Here is a 14084-nt window from a genome sequence, read left to right as displayed (position 1 = left end):
AAATAAGACTCCTGTTACTTATTCATGGAGAAATATGCTGCAGGCAGCTGGCCATGTGATTCTCAGCTCCAAGGGCGGATTAGGATTAAAGACATTAACTTCAGAGCCTTCAGCTTCTACAAAGAACTTAAATCAATGATGCTGAATGGAATCAGCCAAAGCAGTGGTTTTAAAACTGGGGCTGGGAGGCAAGGAGTTTTGCTCCCAGGGCCGATTGAACAATATCTGGCGACATTTTTGGTGGTCACCACTTGGGGGGGGGGGTGCTTCTGGCATCTAGTGGCTAGAGACCAGAGATGCTGCTAACTGTCCTGCAGGGCACAGGACAGCCCCACAGCAGAGAATCACCCACCAGGTATCAATAGTGCTAGGTTGTGAAAGCCTGATCGAGGGAGAGAGAGAAAGAGAGAGAGAGCGAACGCATAGCTACAGAAGACCCAGAATCAAGCTCTTCAAAGGGGCAGAGATGAAATAGAGAAGCAAATTGAGAATACAGGTCCAGGATGGTAGGAAGAGAAACCATGTGATTAAGAGGGCACTAAGGAAGCGGGAACCTAGAGACACCGAGTACATCCACGTTTGCTACTGATAGGCGTTTATGGTGCATGGACCGCCTATGAGAATTCACACACCTTGCACATTTTTAAGTGGACATCTGAAACTTTTTAATCATAAACTTTTCATCACAATATATGTATATTTTATTAACTAGGTGTTGAAAATATTAAACATTTAAAAAATGAGATAGAGGGCACCTGGGTGGCTCAGTCACTAAGCAGCTGCCTTTGGCTCAGGTCATGATCCCAGGGGCCTGGGATGAAGGCCCACATTCCTGATCAGCAGGAAGCCTGCTTCTCCCTCCCCCGCTCTCCCTACTTGTGTTCTCTGTGTGTGTGTGTGTGTCTCTCTCTACCAAATAAATAAATAATTCTTGAAAAAGAAAATGAGAAAGAAAAGGATCGACTTCATTGGAATAACATTTGCCTGCTACAAGTTGATTTTTTTAAAGGCAGAACAGTCTCATTTTCTGTTATTTTATTTCCCAAACCATACTAGAATGGAATGAAACCATTAAAATCCTTACTTGTGTTTTTCCCTATTATATCCCTAAAAATATGTAGTTTAATTTAAATATGAAGGAATGAGTGTCACTAACCAAAACTGATTGTTATTCTGAGCACTTCCAACATCTGCCCTAATCCCCTTTCCGATGTTAACCTTTACCCTTAATAAGGAGAGGAAGCTCTAAAGGTGGAGCCCCAGTACTGCCCACAGAAGGGCATTATTTGAAACAAAACTGGTATTTCAACTTTGTTATCAGCCCAAGTCCTACACTCTAATAAGATCTGAGAGGAGTGTCTTGATCTTCCAGGAAGGAGAGGAGTATCCTGATATCAGACCCAAGAATGGGCATATCACCTATCCTACAGAGTACACATGGAGTTTGGATCTGGAAATGGACTCCCTTAAAATGACCTGCACATGAGGATTCTTTATAGAGATTTTTTCAACTACCCTTGGGGACATGGTACCCTACACCCACAGGTGTAGACAAATATTTTACAAGCTATGCTGGGAATGAGGTGGGGAGAGAAATATGGAGGTTGTTATAGGAAGGTAGAAGGTTAAAGGAAGTCTTTGTTTTGTGTTTTTTCCTTTTGTTTTTAAGAAAAAGGTCATTTGTCTTCTGACTGGAAGGATCCATTGGAACAAGAACTTGATATTGGCCCTGGGAGTGGAGTCCTGGAGAGGGCTGGAAGGAACAAATCCCAGGCACAAGGAAGAACAAACCCTAGCTGGGGATGTCTGCTCTTCTCAATAAACCTGCTCTGTCTTCAACTCTTTCTGTGTTTCTTGTACATTTCTCCAATTACCATGTAAATTCCATGATGCCAGGGACTTTTTTGTGTCGTTCGCCACAGATTTACAAACACTCAGGGCAGTGTGTAGCACACAGTAGGTACTGACTAAATATTTGTTGAGTAAATGTCTAAAAACAAATTAAAAATGGATACAAATGTAGGTGTAGATTTGATTGGGTGGTGGTAAGATAAGGGAATTCCTGCACAAAGGGCTTTTATTTTCTTGAAGTGTGACACTAGTGATGAAGTTTTGGAACACAGGTGAGGTTTGGTGGGGTGAGGTCCAGAGCCGATGACCAAGAAAGGATTCTTGAGACGTCTTAGGTGCTAATGGTGGTTTTATTAAAACACAGGGACAGGACCCAAGGGCAGAAAGAGCTGCTCAGACAGAGGCATGGTTGACTGGGAGCTGAGGAAGGTGAGGACAAAGGGGGTGTCCAGAAGGACTGTCATATGCTAAAGAAGAATTTCAGGATAAGGGAGACCTGGTTATTGTCAAGTCAAGGCTGTTTTTGCCTCTAATGAGGGAAAGCATGAAGACAGTCAGGAGTTTCCTGGAGATATGTTACATTCCTTCTATCACACATCCTTGTCAGTGGGATTTGGGCTTAGAAGAAATTCAGTTTTATTACACTTCCCTCCCCCTTAGCCTCCCTCAATTTTATGGAGGGGAGGGTGATGTTAGGGCTTCCGGAAACTGAGGTATGGGTCTCTGGAAGTCAGGCTATTGATGAGAAAGCTTCTTCCTTCCTTGTAAGTCACTAGGACATTCGTAGATGGAGGGATACTCCTGTCCTGCAGGACTGGGATCTCTATCAGTTAAGCATCGTTTTTCCTTTAGGGCAGCCAGGAGTGCATGAGGAATGTTACACATATGGCATGGGGAGAGGGTGTAGGGTGCCAGTTTCTGCTTTGTCCTAAGCTTGCCTTCTGCTCCCTCATCCCTAGGACAGGAGCTGGGAGTGAGGTGACATAGTTCAGAAGAGGTAGGGGTAGGGATTGTTGAGGCAAGTCTTGAAGGAGGGAAAGCAAACTCACCGGAGAGACAAGGGAGTTTGAAGCCAGGGTTGAGTATCCACTGGAGAATTGTGGTCAAGTGTTTTAAAGTACAGCAGGTTGGCTCAGCTGTATGATTCCTTCCTGGTTTCTGGTGCATGCCGCTGGCATTGGTAGAATCATTTCTAAAGAAACAAAGCAAAAGAGGATAAGCCATTCTTTCACAAACGATGATGAATCAAGTTTTGAACATGCTGGGTTTTGAGGCATAGGTGGAACATCAGTGAAATAGCATGAGTAGGTAGTCAGTTACACGGGCCTGGTGGGTAGGAAAGAAACAGATGGTCGTGTATCAGTGGGAGAGATGTTGGCTAGGGAATGGGAGCTGAAACCAAGGGCACAGTTGATATCACTACAAGAGAGGGTAGCTTGGAAGAGAAAGGTTAACTGAACCCCCGGGGAAACCCTGATGGGAATGTCACATGCATTTCTCAGGCATGCCAATGTTGACACAGATTACTGTAACTCCTGGGGGCCAGAAGTCATGTCTTTGAGATTCAATCATTCTCTGCCTCTGGCATAGCGTGGGCCACATTGAAGGTAATTCTAAAATTCATTCCGATTTGATTTCATTGCACTTTTCATTTACCAGAATCTTGTCATGGTTTGCTAGTGTATCATTTTCTCGAAAAGATTAAATAAGGACCATTTTACAAATATGAGATGAATGCCTGAAGGGATTTTGTTTAATTCATTCATTAGCTCGGGAACCACTAAGATGTTACCACCACTTCAAGCAAGAATCTCAAGGCAGACACATATACAATCAGTAATACTTAAACGAATTTGCTTTGATAGATGCAAATAGATATGCAAATAGAATGCAAATGGATGCAAAACTGCCTTCTACCAAAGGAAAGGGGGTCAACTGTACTTCCAGTGGACAAAATTCATTTACATATAGCTAGACAAGATCATCTGCATCCACATCAATTATGTACAATCTATAGAGTTGCAAAATAGCTCAAAGACAAGAAAGGCACAGAATATCCCATAGAATTGGTCAGCCCAGAAGGGTACATGAGACAACACCTGTTTTCCCTTGGAAGACACTATAATCTTTTAGGTTCATTTCAATGTCTTTCGTGATTTTGCCTATGCTTTAAAAGAAAAAAAAGTTACCCTTATCATTCTTATTAGTTTGAAAAAAACTAATAAAATACTAGTCTGTTATAAAATACACATGGAAGAATGTTCTGGCACTATCATACCCAATTTGGGGTACTAACTGATTAGGAAGATGAGGCAGAATTTGGGAGCCTGTAGGATGAGTCTGTTTCCGGTTGGAATGGGAAACATTTAAGAATCAAACTAAATGATCTCAAATCCACTCTGGAATGAAACAGGTTATAAGGAAAATACAGAAGATGTTGAAATGTACCTGTTGGCTCATTGTGAGCTTTCCTGGTCGAATGGAGACCTCTACCATGATGCTTGTCCTCCATGTCCCACCCGTCCCATACCTGCTATCCTGGCACCAAAGGGCCACCAGACTTTAGGCTCAGTCTGCAGTTCCAAATGGAAACCCTCTGTTCCCACAGTAGTGGACAGGATGACTCTGGTTGCTGGTGGAAGCGTCAGCTGCTTTAGTCCAACAGTTCAAGAGAGGATCAGAAGAGCATAAGGACGATATTGGAAAAAAATGCTCGGGCGAATTTCCAGAACACAGTATTTCTCTTTGCAATTTTTGAGTGTTCTGTAGCCAACCTGCCAAAAAAAATGTGAAAACTATAAATAGAGAGGAGTGGGAAGGAGAAATGAGGACCTGTCACAGTGCCAGCGAAAATAGGGAACTGAGAATTTTCCAGAGATTCAGAGTCAAAGGAGGTTAATATTTACTTAGAAAAGAAGTCGTGGGCACAAGTTCTAGGATGAAATGAAGGCAAGAGAGGGAAGTTAGGGAATCGATAGAGAGAGAGAGACTTGAAGATAAAAAAAAGTCAACTTAAAGTCTCATTCCTCATTAAGGAAAGTACAGATCAGAGAAGAGGGGAGAGACTGGGATATAGTTGATCGCCGATTGTGTCTGGCTCTGATTAGAAGCTTTGTATCCACTTTTTAATTTCATCTTCCAGCCTGTTTCCTGGATTCCAGCTTCTAATTCCTATGAAATAGGTACCATCACCAAAGACGAGAGTCAAACATGTAACAGTAGTCAAATCTTTAACAGCGCGGACAACTAACTAACCAAAAGCTGGCCTGGGGACCCCTGCAGAGTCAAGTGTTACACGCCCAGTGCCTGGATCGCGAGGCCGTGGTAGGGATCTTAGGAAGGGTTCAGGGTAGGGAGACACACCGCAGGTTCTGGCCAGAGGCTAGTCACCAAACTTTGTGTGGCTGAAGGGGTGTGTACCAGCTGAGTGTCAGCTCCCAGATGAAACTGAGGGAAATGTCCTTTGGGAAGGTTTCCGCTGACTCTCTGCCTTTCCTTCGTCCTCCCCAGGGTGTTCCATTAGCATTTGGGGTCTGGGGTCTTGCCTGTTGCTCCTGGCTTTGGTGGGCCACGCCACTGCCACAGCCAGGGCTCCACGTGGCAGTGAACTGTATGGGGTCTTGACTGTTCCCTCCTGACTCTCGGAAGGAGAACAGGTAGCAGGGATTTTCATTCTTTGTTGGCACCTACTCTCTTCAGCAACCCCAAGATCAGTACCCCAGGCTGCACAAGCTCAGGTTCATGTCTTTAACAAAGGCCGGCAATAATTTCAGAAAGGAATGACAATGAAGGCAAAAAACAGTTCAACTACTCGCTCATCTGGACTTCTAGGGCAGGTGGGGTTCCCAGACAACTTTGTTCTGTCGGTCTGGCACCCTTGCCCCCCCACTCGGTGCCTTGGTGATGAGTGTGGGCCTTGCTGTTTGCGCTGCCTGAATTTGCCCTTGTCGCTTATTAGCACTGTGGCCCTAAAAGTCTGAGAGGCTAAAAGTCATGCCTCTCAGAGCCAATCGGAATAGCTTATTAGACCTATTGATTCTGGCATAGTGGGCCTGTGCGGAAATCTCTCTTCTTCATCCCTCCTCCTTCTCAGTCTTCCCCTCCTCCACCTCTTCCTCCTCCTTCTTTGATGTGTAAACCAAGGTATTTGGGGAGCAGGGAATGATGTGATGTTTGGGATTTACTTTAAAATATATTCCAGACCTCCCCTCTCTCCCAAAAACAAAAATACAGGCACTTTGGGGGCAGTAGAAGGAGGAGGGCCTATGAAACAGTTGGGGAAGCAGAGTGATAAGTACTCGGAAGGGCCGGGATCCTTCTGCTCTACACATTTTGAGAATTTTCATAATAAGAGTAAACAAACAAAGACCAAATAATGAGGCTTTCATTCCCTATATCCAAATGACCACAACAGGGCATAGAATGCACTTTCATAGTTGCTCCCCTGGCAATTTATTCTGATTCTCCAAATAAGATTCCAGCTCTCATCCTACCTGTCATAGTCTCTGGATATTGACTGCGAACGTTTTCCTAAACAAGGCCTTGCCAGGCCCACTGCTAGGGAATGTATTGTTTCAGATTCTGTACTCAGGTTTTAAAGATTTTTTTAATTTATTTATCAGAGAGAGAGTGGGGGAGAGAGTGAGCACAGGCAGACAGAATGGCAGGCAGAGGCAGAGGGAGAAACAGGCTCCCTGCTGAGCAAGGAGCCCGATGTGGGACTCGATCTGAGGATGCTGGTATCATGACCTGAGCCGAAGGCAGCTGCTTAACCAAGTGAGCCACCCAGGCATCCCTGTACTCACGTTTTTTTAAAAAAGTGACCAGTTTCCCGTTTGGAGTGACTCGAATGCAAGACTCACTGCAAGCCATTGTCTTGCTGTGTCCCATCCCTTTCTAAGGACTGCTCATGCTATCTCTGGGAGATCACAGCATTGGGAGGGGCAGCCCAGTCCTGGGCTATTACAGCAAAGCTGCAGCCTGAAGGGCGCACGTGAGATCTGTGGTTTGAGCTGTCAGAGTGTCATGGAGAAAAAAAAGAGAAATGAATCATCATTTGACCATGACATTCCCACTAAAGGGGAGGACAGTGGGAGAAAGAGCAAGGGAAGAGGAAAGAAAAATCTCAAAATAAATGTGGGGTGGACGGCAGGAGGAGGAGGGGGTCTCGGAAATTGGGGGCAGGTGTGGCTATCGAACCAACGCTAGCCACAAACACACGATTCCGCCCATTCTAGAGTGGACTGGACATAAACATGCTCGCACTTCTACTTGTCGGCTGCGTTTTGTCGGCCGGCTGGTAGCGAGGTGATTCTTTAAGAGCTCTGAGAACCCAAACTTGTGGCCGCCCCGCAGCTGAGCTGAAGTGGAGCTGGGAGCGGCCCAGACGACCCGAGGCTGCCAGCTGACCACCTTCCTCCCTACAGATCGCTGGAGCCAAGCTCAGCGGGGGAGAAGCCACGCTCGCGGGTGGGTGCAGGGGCTAAGGGCGGGAGCCGGGTTCCCACAGAGGCCTCCGCGCCCAGGCGGCTGCAGCGGCGGCACCCAGAGACAGGAGGCCTGACACCCGGACGCGCCCCCCTCTCTGGACAACCGGCCGCAGAAGTAAAGGGCCAGCATCCTGCCACGGCTATGCTTCCCCCGGGACAATCTCGGGAGAAGGTCCTGGAAGAGATTCGCAGGCCGATTTTCCGAGGGAAAGGGCGAGGTGGGGAGGGAGCGCCCCTGACCCTCCCCGCCCTCCCTTCTCCCCCTCACCGTGCATCAACAGCGTCGGGGCTGCCCTGCAGAAACGTAGGCGAGGTTGTAGTGTCGCCCTCCGCCGCATGGGGGCAGCATCACCTGCTGGCTCAACAGTAGGGCCTGCGCGCCTCTCTTGGCGGAGGCAGGCGCAGGCGGGCCTGCGGCGTCCTCTTTCATTGGCCGGGCGGGGGCGCTGCCATGTTGGAGGAAGCGGTGCCTTCTGTGTGGTGGAAACGCCGTGGCTTCACTGGTAGCGTCGGGGAGCGCAGCCTCCTACCTTTCCTCCTCGCTCGAGTGTCGGTGCTGAGAGGCGGCAGTCGGCGGGATGGAGAGAAGTAAGATGAACCTGCCCAAGGGGCCGGACTCGCTCTGCTTCGACAAGGACGAGTTCATGAAGGTGCATGCCTGGGCTCTGCTCCCCGGAGCCAGGCCCTGGGTGGCCTGCCCTCCTTGGCCCTCCGGGGCCTCTCCTCGGGCTTCTCCTGCGGGCTTCCTGGGCTGTCCCCGCCCCGGACGGGTCCTCAGCGGGGACCTCACTGCACTTCGCAGTGAGTCTCTTGGCCTCGGGTGGGCTAGGTGCAGCCTGGAGAAAGCACTCCTGTGAAATCGTGCACATTGAATGAAAAGGCCTGAAAGTTCAGGGCAAGTGGTTTTGAACTAAACGTAAAAGCCCCGGACGCGTAGGACCCGCCTCTGGTACCGTGTGGCACAGTCAGACCGCCGCTCCCCCGGCCTGACAGAAGCCTCCCAGTGCCTTGTGCCTAGAAGCTGAGCGACTGTGCGTTGAACACATCTCTGAATACACGTACTTACCAGGAATCGGGTCAAAAAGGCACTTAACCTAACGTTTATGCCTGACTTTCGTCTTAAGCTCCCGGAATGAGAAATCTGAAAGACTGTACTGTCGTTACTGGTTCTGGTCCAGTACTACAAAGCATACCAAGCTCCTTTTCTAAAGTTGCCCTACTTCTCTTGGTGAGGTCAGCCTGAAGCTGGCAGCAGATAACTGTAGGACATAAACTTACAGAATAGAAATTTAAACTGAAAAGACTTTACTGACAGGAAAGGTTCATCAGACATAGCCTTGAAAATGTCCCAAGGTTTGAATCAGAGCCAGGAGGAGCTTTATCTGTTTTCTGTATCCCTCTGGGTCTGTACTTAAACTATCAAAACGTATATGTTTAATTTCTAAGGATTGGGATTTAGTAGCTGGTTTCAGTGTTAAAAAGTTTTGGCTCTGTAGGTACCTAAAATTCTGAAAAGAGTTTGAATTTCTTACTTTTTTATGGCTTCAAGTCATAATATGTATTTTTCTTTTTTGGGTTAACCAGCTAGTTCCTTTTTGATACTTGCATTCAGATCACATCTCCCAAACTCTGGCTTTAAAAGTGCTTATGTCTGAATCCTCTGCGGTGTGGCCATATCATTTTTAATATGTAGGGATGCCTAGACGAAGGTATATTGTACTCTTGTTCTTGTATGGTGATGTTAAGCCACTGTAATAAAAGGTGTAAATTGAATGGAGTGTCTGAAGGAGCGCACAGCGTGAATTCTCGGATCCAGAAACCTTTTGTTAATGAAGGACACATGATGAGGAGAGAGGTCATTGGAAGAAGAAAAGGCACACACACAGACTTAAAGAACCTCAAAGCACGGAAGTCTCTTTAGCTTGTCTGTCTTTGGACTTAGTCAGGCTTTCTTTGGGCCTAACACTAGCATTTTCCTGCACTTCCTCGCCCCGCCATCTTTCTCACTCTGAGCTGACAGAATGCCTTTGGTCAAAGCAGCTTCGGAAAATAGAAATCTCAAAATAGCACTTCTAAAGTAGGACTTAGAGGTAGGAAGAGAGCAAACTGGGAAAGTGGCTAGAATGCCAGCAATTCCATATTCTTTCAAGGCTCTGACATTTCTGAATATAATGTACAATTTGTAGTGTTAATGAACGTGACCCCTTCATACATAGAAGGAAAATACATGGAACAGCTGTTCTGTGTAAAGTGGTATTGATCTTCTATGTGGGAGCTGGAGATAAAGGTTATATGCAATTTGTGTTTCCGTCAGAGAGATGTTTTGTTAAGTTACAGTTCCGAGGCAGAAATGAGTGGAGAGCTTGCTGTCGGGGTTGTATTTCTACATAGGTGTCTTGTTTGGCACATTTTGGAATGAGACTGAGATGGTAGAAAGGGAGATGTGGTGGGGCTGCGGGTTGCACCTTGGACACTGCATACATTGAGGGGTCCACGTTGATGCAGTCTTCACGGTAGAGCTGCAGTCAGGTTTACAGCAGGAAGTTGCATGGTCATATCTGTTGAGTTCGAGCTGACTGGTGGCAGGAGACTGTTTAAAAAGTCATGTTTATGAGATCTAATGAGAAATAGAAGGGGAAAGGTATGCAAAAGAGGTAGGTGATCAAAGTGCAGGAATGGCAGATGGGGAAGGGTCACCTGGGGCAGAGGCACTGGCAACATCATACTTTGTCGGCTTAGAAATATGAAAATCCTTTGGGTTGACAGCCAAATAATAGATGAGCAGGACATAAGGTATTGGTAGTAGGGGGAGAAAGTGACATAACAGATAAATTAGACCATTTACATGGGTGTGCTACTGACATCACATGTAGCCTTCCTCTTCCATCTCAACATATGACTTCATCTCCAGTCGTACAGAAAAATTAGCAGCCATCCCACAGGACCTCCTCCATCCTGCTGATCATGATCCCATTCTTGTATTTGTCCCCTTCTCCTCCTCGCCTGGTACGGGGAGGGGCTCTCCTTCCTCCTCAGGTTCAGTCTCCACTCTGGCTCAGAGTCCATGCCCTCCCGCCCTTCCAGGAGCCTGCGAGGATCCTCTCCCCTTCACTCCTTCCCATCATGCGCTCCTGTTTGATTCTCTCCCACTTGACTGCCCCACCTCTAGGTATTGCCCTGTCACTGTCGCGCATCACAGCCAGTGCTCAGGGGTTGACTTGACTTTCCCACCTTCCACCCTTCAGGCCCTGTTGTTCCACTAAAGAGTTCTTACCAAAACTGTTTCTAAGTCAGCGCACCTGACCTTTCTCTGTCTCCTTACTCGTCATCGCAGTAGACCAAATGCTCTGCATTGCTTCCTGTCTTTCTTCTACCTCTCTGATGTGTCTCCTGTGCAAAATCATGCTCCTGGTAGCCACTGAATGCTAATTATGGGCTCAGCCCCGTGTTCCTTTCTTTCCCTAGATGACCTTTTGTGCAGCTTCATGACCACCTATCAGCAGGTCAGGCAGATTCCTGTCTCTGGCCCACACACCTCCGGAGCACCAGTTCTGTGTATCGGACTTGCTGACCTTTCTTCTCGGATGTGTCTGTGGCCCCTCAGACTCATCAGGTTCAAGACGGAATTCATGAGCACCTCCTCCACTGAAAACCACCTTTCTTATTCTATTGCCTCTCTCAGTAAACACTTCATCCGTTTAGCCTGGAGTCGGGAAACCAGAAGTCAACTCCTACTCTGTCACCTTTCCAAAATCTAGTCTGTCACACCAAGTCCTGTGGATTTCGCTTCCTAAACCTCTTGAGTCCATACACATCTTTCTATCTCTTCTCGTACCTTTGCAGTGCGCCCTTGCCATCACACCGTAGAAGCTTCTCACCCAGTCTCCATGCGCCTTCTTTGTCTTTCTGGCCCCTGGTCTACACTGCAGGCAAGCCACTCTTGTCAGAATGCGGATGTGATCTTGTATGTACCAGGTGACTGGTCAGTCCACCAGCTCTTGAAAAACCATTTTCCCACGCACTCGAACGTATTTCAAAGAGAATCAGTCCCCCATGGGGTAGTTTTCCTTGGTAGACAGTTTGTTTCTGTGCTGAGCCAGTCTGCCTCCTTCGAACTTTTCTGTGTCAGTTCCTCTCTGGAACCTGTGGCTTCGTTGGCACCCCGGGTAGGCACATGATGACCTTTTCCATGAGAAGTGAAGGCAGGAGCCCTCTGGACGGTGAATGTATGTACCCTCATGTTCCATAGGTAAAAGAACTGTGTGTGGGGGTGGGGGGGTAATCCTTAAGGCTCCTCCCTGTTCTAATTGGGTGAAATGGGAATTTTGAGACAGGCAGCAGGTCCTGTGTGTCCTTGTTTGCAGGGAGCATGCATTCTGATGGACAAAACGGAAAAGGGGAAGAATGAGCAGCTGCTCAGATCTGTTTGTACTGTGCTGGCTGATTAGCTGTGACCTGCAGATGTGGGTCCCATCCTCGGCTCTGCTCTCTGCCTGCTTATGTCTGACTTGGGGCAAATCACTCGCCTCCGGCCTTCTGTTTGCTTGTTAGTATAATGAGGTGGTGCTTATCTATGTGATCTTTGCCGGCTCCTCTGAAAAGACTCTAGTCCATCCTGGCTTGCAGATAAGGAAACTGAGGCCTGAGGTGTGATGACTTCCTTTAAAGCCACACAGCTAGTTGGGGCCAATCACAGGCCAGATCTCCTGACCCCCACGCATCAGTCATTAAGAATAGCCCAGAAGATGGCACAATGTCCGCATGCCTTGGCACCTGCATTTCACCAATAGGGCCACCTCTTACCTTAGAAGAAGTTCCCACAGGGCTGGTGATCTGGATGCCTGGCCTGGAGTTTAGCTACGGTAAATAGGACCAGAGGGAAGTGATGGCTGTTTGAGGTGGACTTTGTTGACGGTGGCTGGAGATAGCAGCTGACAGAGGAGGAAGGGGGAAGAGTGACAGATGGCAGATAGATGCAGGCCTGCAGGTCAGCCACTGTTGCCCAGGGTCACCCATCCCCAGGAGCTGTCTTTGTATCACAGGAGCTGAGTGCTTACCCTGTGGGTTCTTAGTTCGATGTCACGTCTTGATGACAAGATTCCATACTCTTCCTCATCAGTTTGAGACAGACATCGTAATGAAATTGTAATTAGCCAAATATAGAATGTAAGCCTGGAACTCATTTTATAGAGATATTTTCTTATCTGAACTACTTTCCCTGATGATAGAGGAGTTGTGACGATGTAACATCAGATATAGTTTATCTGATTGGCACTTGTAAGAAGGGTTCCCGGCAAAAAAGAACAGTTTTTTTGTTGTTGTTGTTGTCCTCCCTTTTGATCTTTTCCATTCCTTTTTTTTTTTCCTTGTGAGCAGTCATCTGATTTATAAAAAGATGCAACAAAAAGTAAAATGGTACAAGATAATCAGTTTCAAAACATAAAAAAATGAGTGTCTTTAGCCATAGCTCAGAACAGAGGAACTGGGTAAGGAGAATTGCTTGTATGAACTGGCAACAGGAAAAGTTGGTAAAGGAGAGCTGAGGAACTCTATTAAGACATAGGAGTGAGGGGCTCCATCATCATCTGGCATTCGCTCAGTGTCGTCTATATGGTTAGAGATGTCCATGATGGTAACTCCAGCAATCTTCTGGGTCTGGGTCAGCTGATGCCACAGTGTAACACTCTGAATTACTTCCGTACTGAGCAGTCATCTGCATAGTTTGTCTTGTGTGTACGTGGTAATTGTTTGAATCTTGTCTCTTTCGCAATCCTTAGAGCCTCTTGATACTTTCACCCCGGTTTCTCAGTTTCAGCCACTACACAGTCAGTTGTACAACTGGTACAGTTGGCACACAGCCCGTCCGTACCTAACCCTGGCTTTGACCTTAATACTGACCCTAACCCTGACTGTAAACCTAACTCTGACCCAATCCGTGATCCTGAACAGAATCGTAACCGTAAAGCTAACCCTGATCCTGAACCTGCTCATGAAACACAACATAAACATAAAGCTGACCTTACCGTAACCATGAACCTAACCCTGACCCTGACCCTTCCCTGACACTAAACCTGTCCCAAACCTAACCCTGACCCTGACATGAACCTTTCCCCCCAACCAAAACTTGAACCGGACCCTAAATCTGACCATGACCCTGCCTGGACCTAAACCTAACCGTCAGCCTAACACTGAACCTGACTCTGACTGTGACCGTAACGTTAACCCTGACCCTACTGTGATCCTGACCCTAAACCTAACCATGAACCTAACCCTAACCCTGACCCCTACCCTAAGCCTTTCGCTAACCCTGACCCCAAAGAAGTCTAACCCCAACCCTGACCCTACGTCTTTCTTAACCCTAACCCTAACACTAAGCTGGTCTAAACCCAGCTCTGTTCCCTCCAGCGGGGACAACAGCTGCACCCAGGCCTCCCAGGGGCTGGGGGGAGGCTGTATGGGGGTCACTGGATGGGCACTGCATTGAGTGGAGTGTGAGCCTTGAGCAGCTTGGAGACCGGCGGCTCAGGGAGCTCTGGTGCAGCAGGAAGTTCGGTAAGGAGCCCCCAGGCAGTGGTGACCTCACTTCCCTGATGACAGAACCCAATGCAATTGGAACCCACGTATCACGGCACCCCATAACAGATAAAACCCCCTATGCAGATCATTTCTAGGCACATCCTAAAGGAAGCGACATGTTCTTCTACTGTACTGAAACCCAGAGGATACAGGGAGAAGTGAGCTCGC

The 14084-nt window shown here is 47.4% G+C and overlaps 1 long non-coding RNA gene across 1 annotated transcript; it reads right to left on the bottom strand.

Moving 5' to 3' along the window:
* Positions 1 to 2193: 2193 nt before the first annotated feature.
* Positions 2194 to 7720, bottom strand: LOC131810123 (uncharacterized). Its single transcript, XR_009345423.1, has 4 exons — positions 7609 to 7720; positions 4382 to 4625; positions 2901 to 3043; positions 2194 to 2818 (listed from the first exon to the last, which is right to left on the bottom strand). It is a non-coding gene; the product is annotated as an uncharacterized LOC131810123 (long non-coding RNA).
* Between the last annotated feature and the right edge of the window lie 6364 nt (positions 7721 to 14084).

The sequence above is a fragment of the Mustela lutreola genome, chromosome 10 (assembly GCF_030435805.1).
Source record: "Mustela lutreola isolate mMusLut2 chromosome 10, mMusLut2.pri, whole genome shotgun sequence".
NCBI lineage: Eukaryota > Metazoa > Chordata > Mammalia > Carnivora > Mustelidae > Mustela > Mustela lutreola.
Note: the sequence above shows the minus strand (reverse complement) of the source record. Positions and strands in the feature narration are given on the sequence as shown.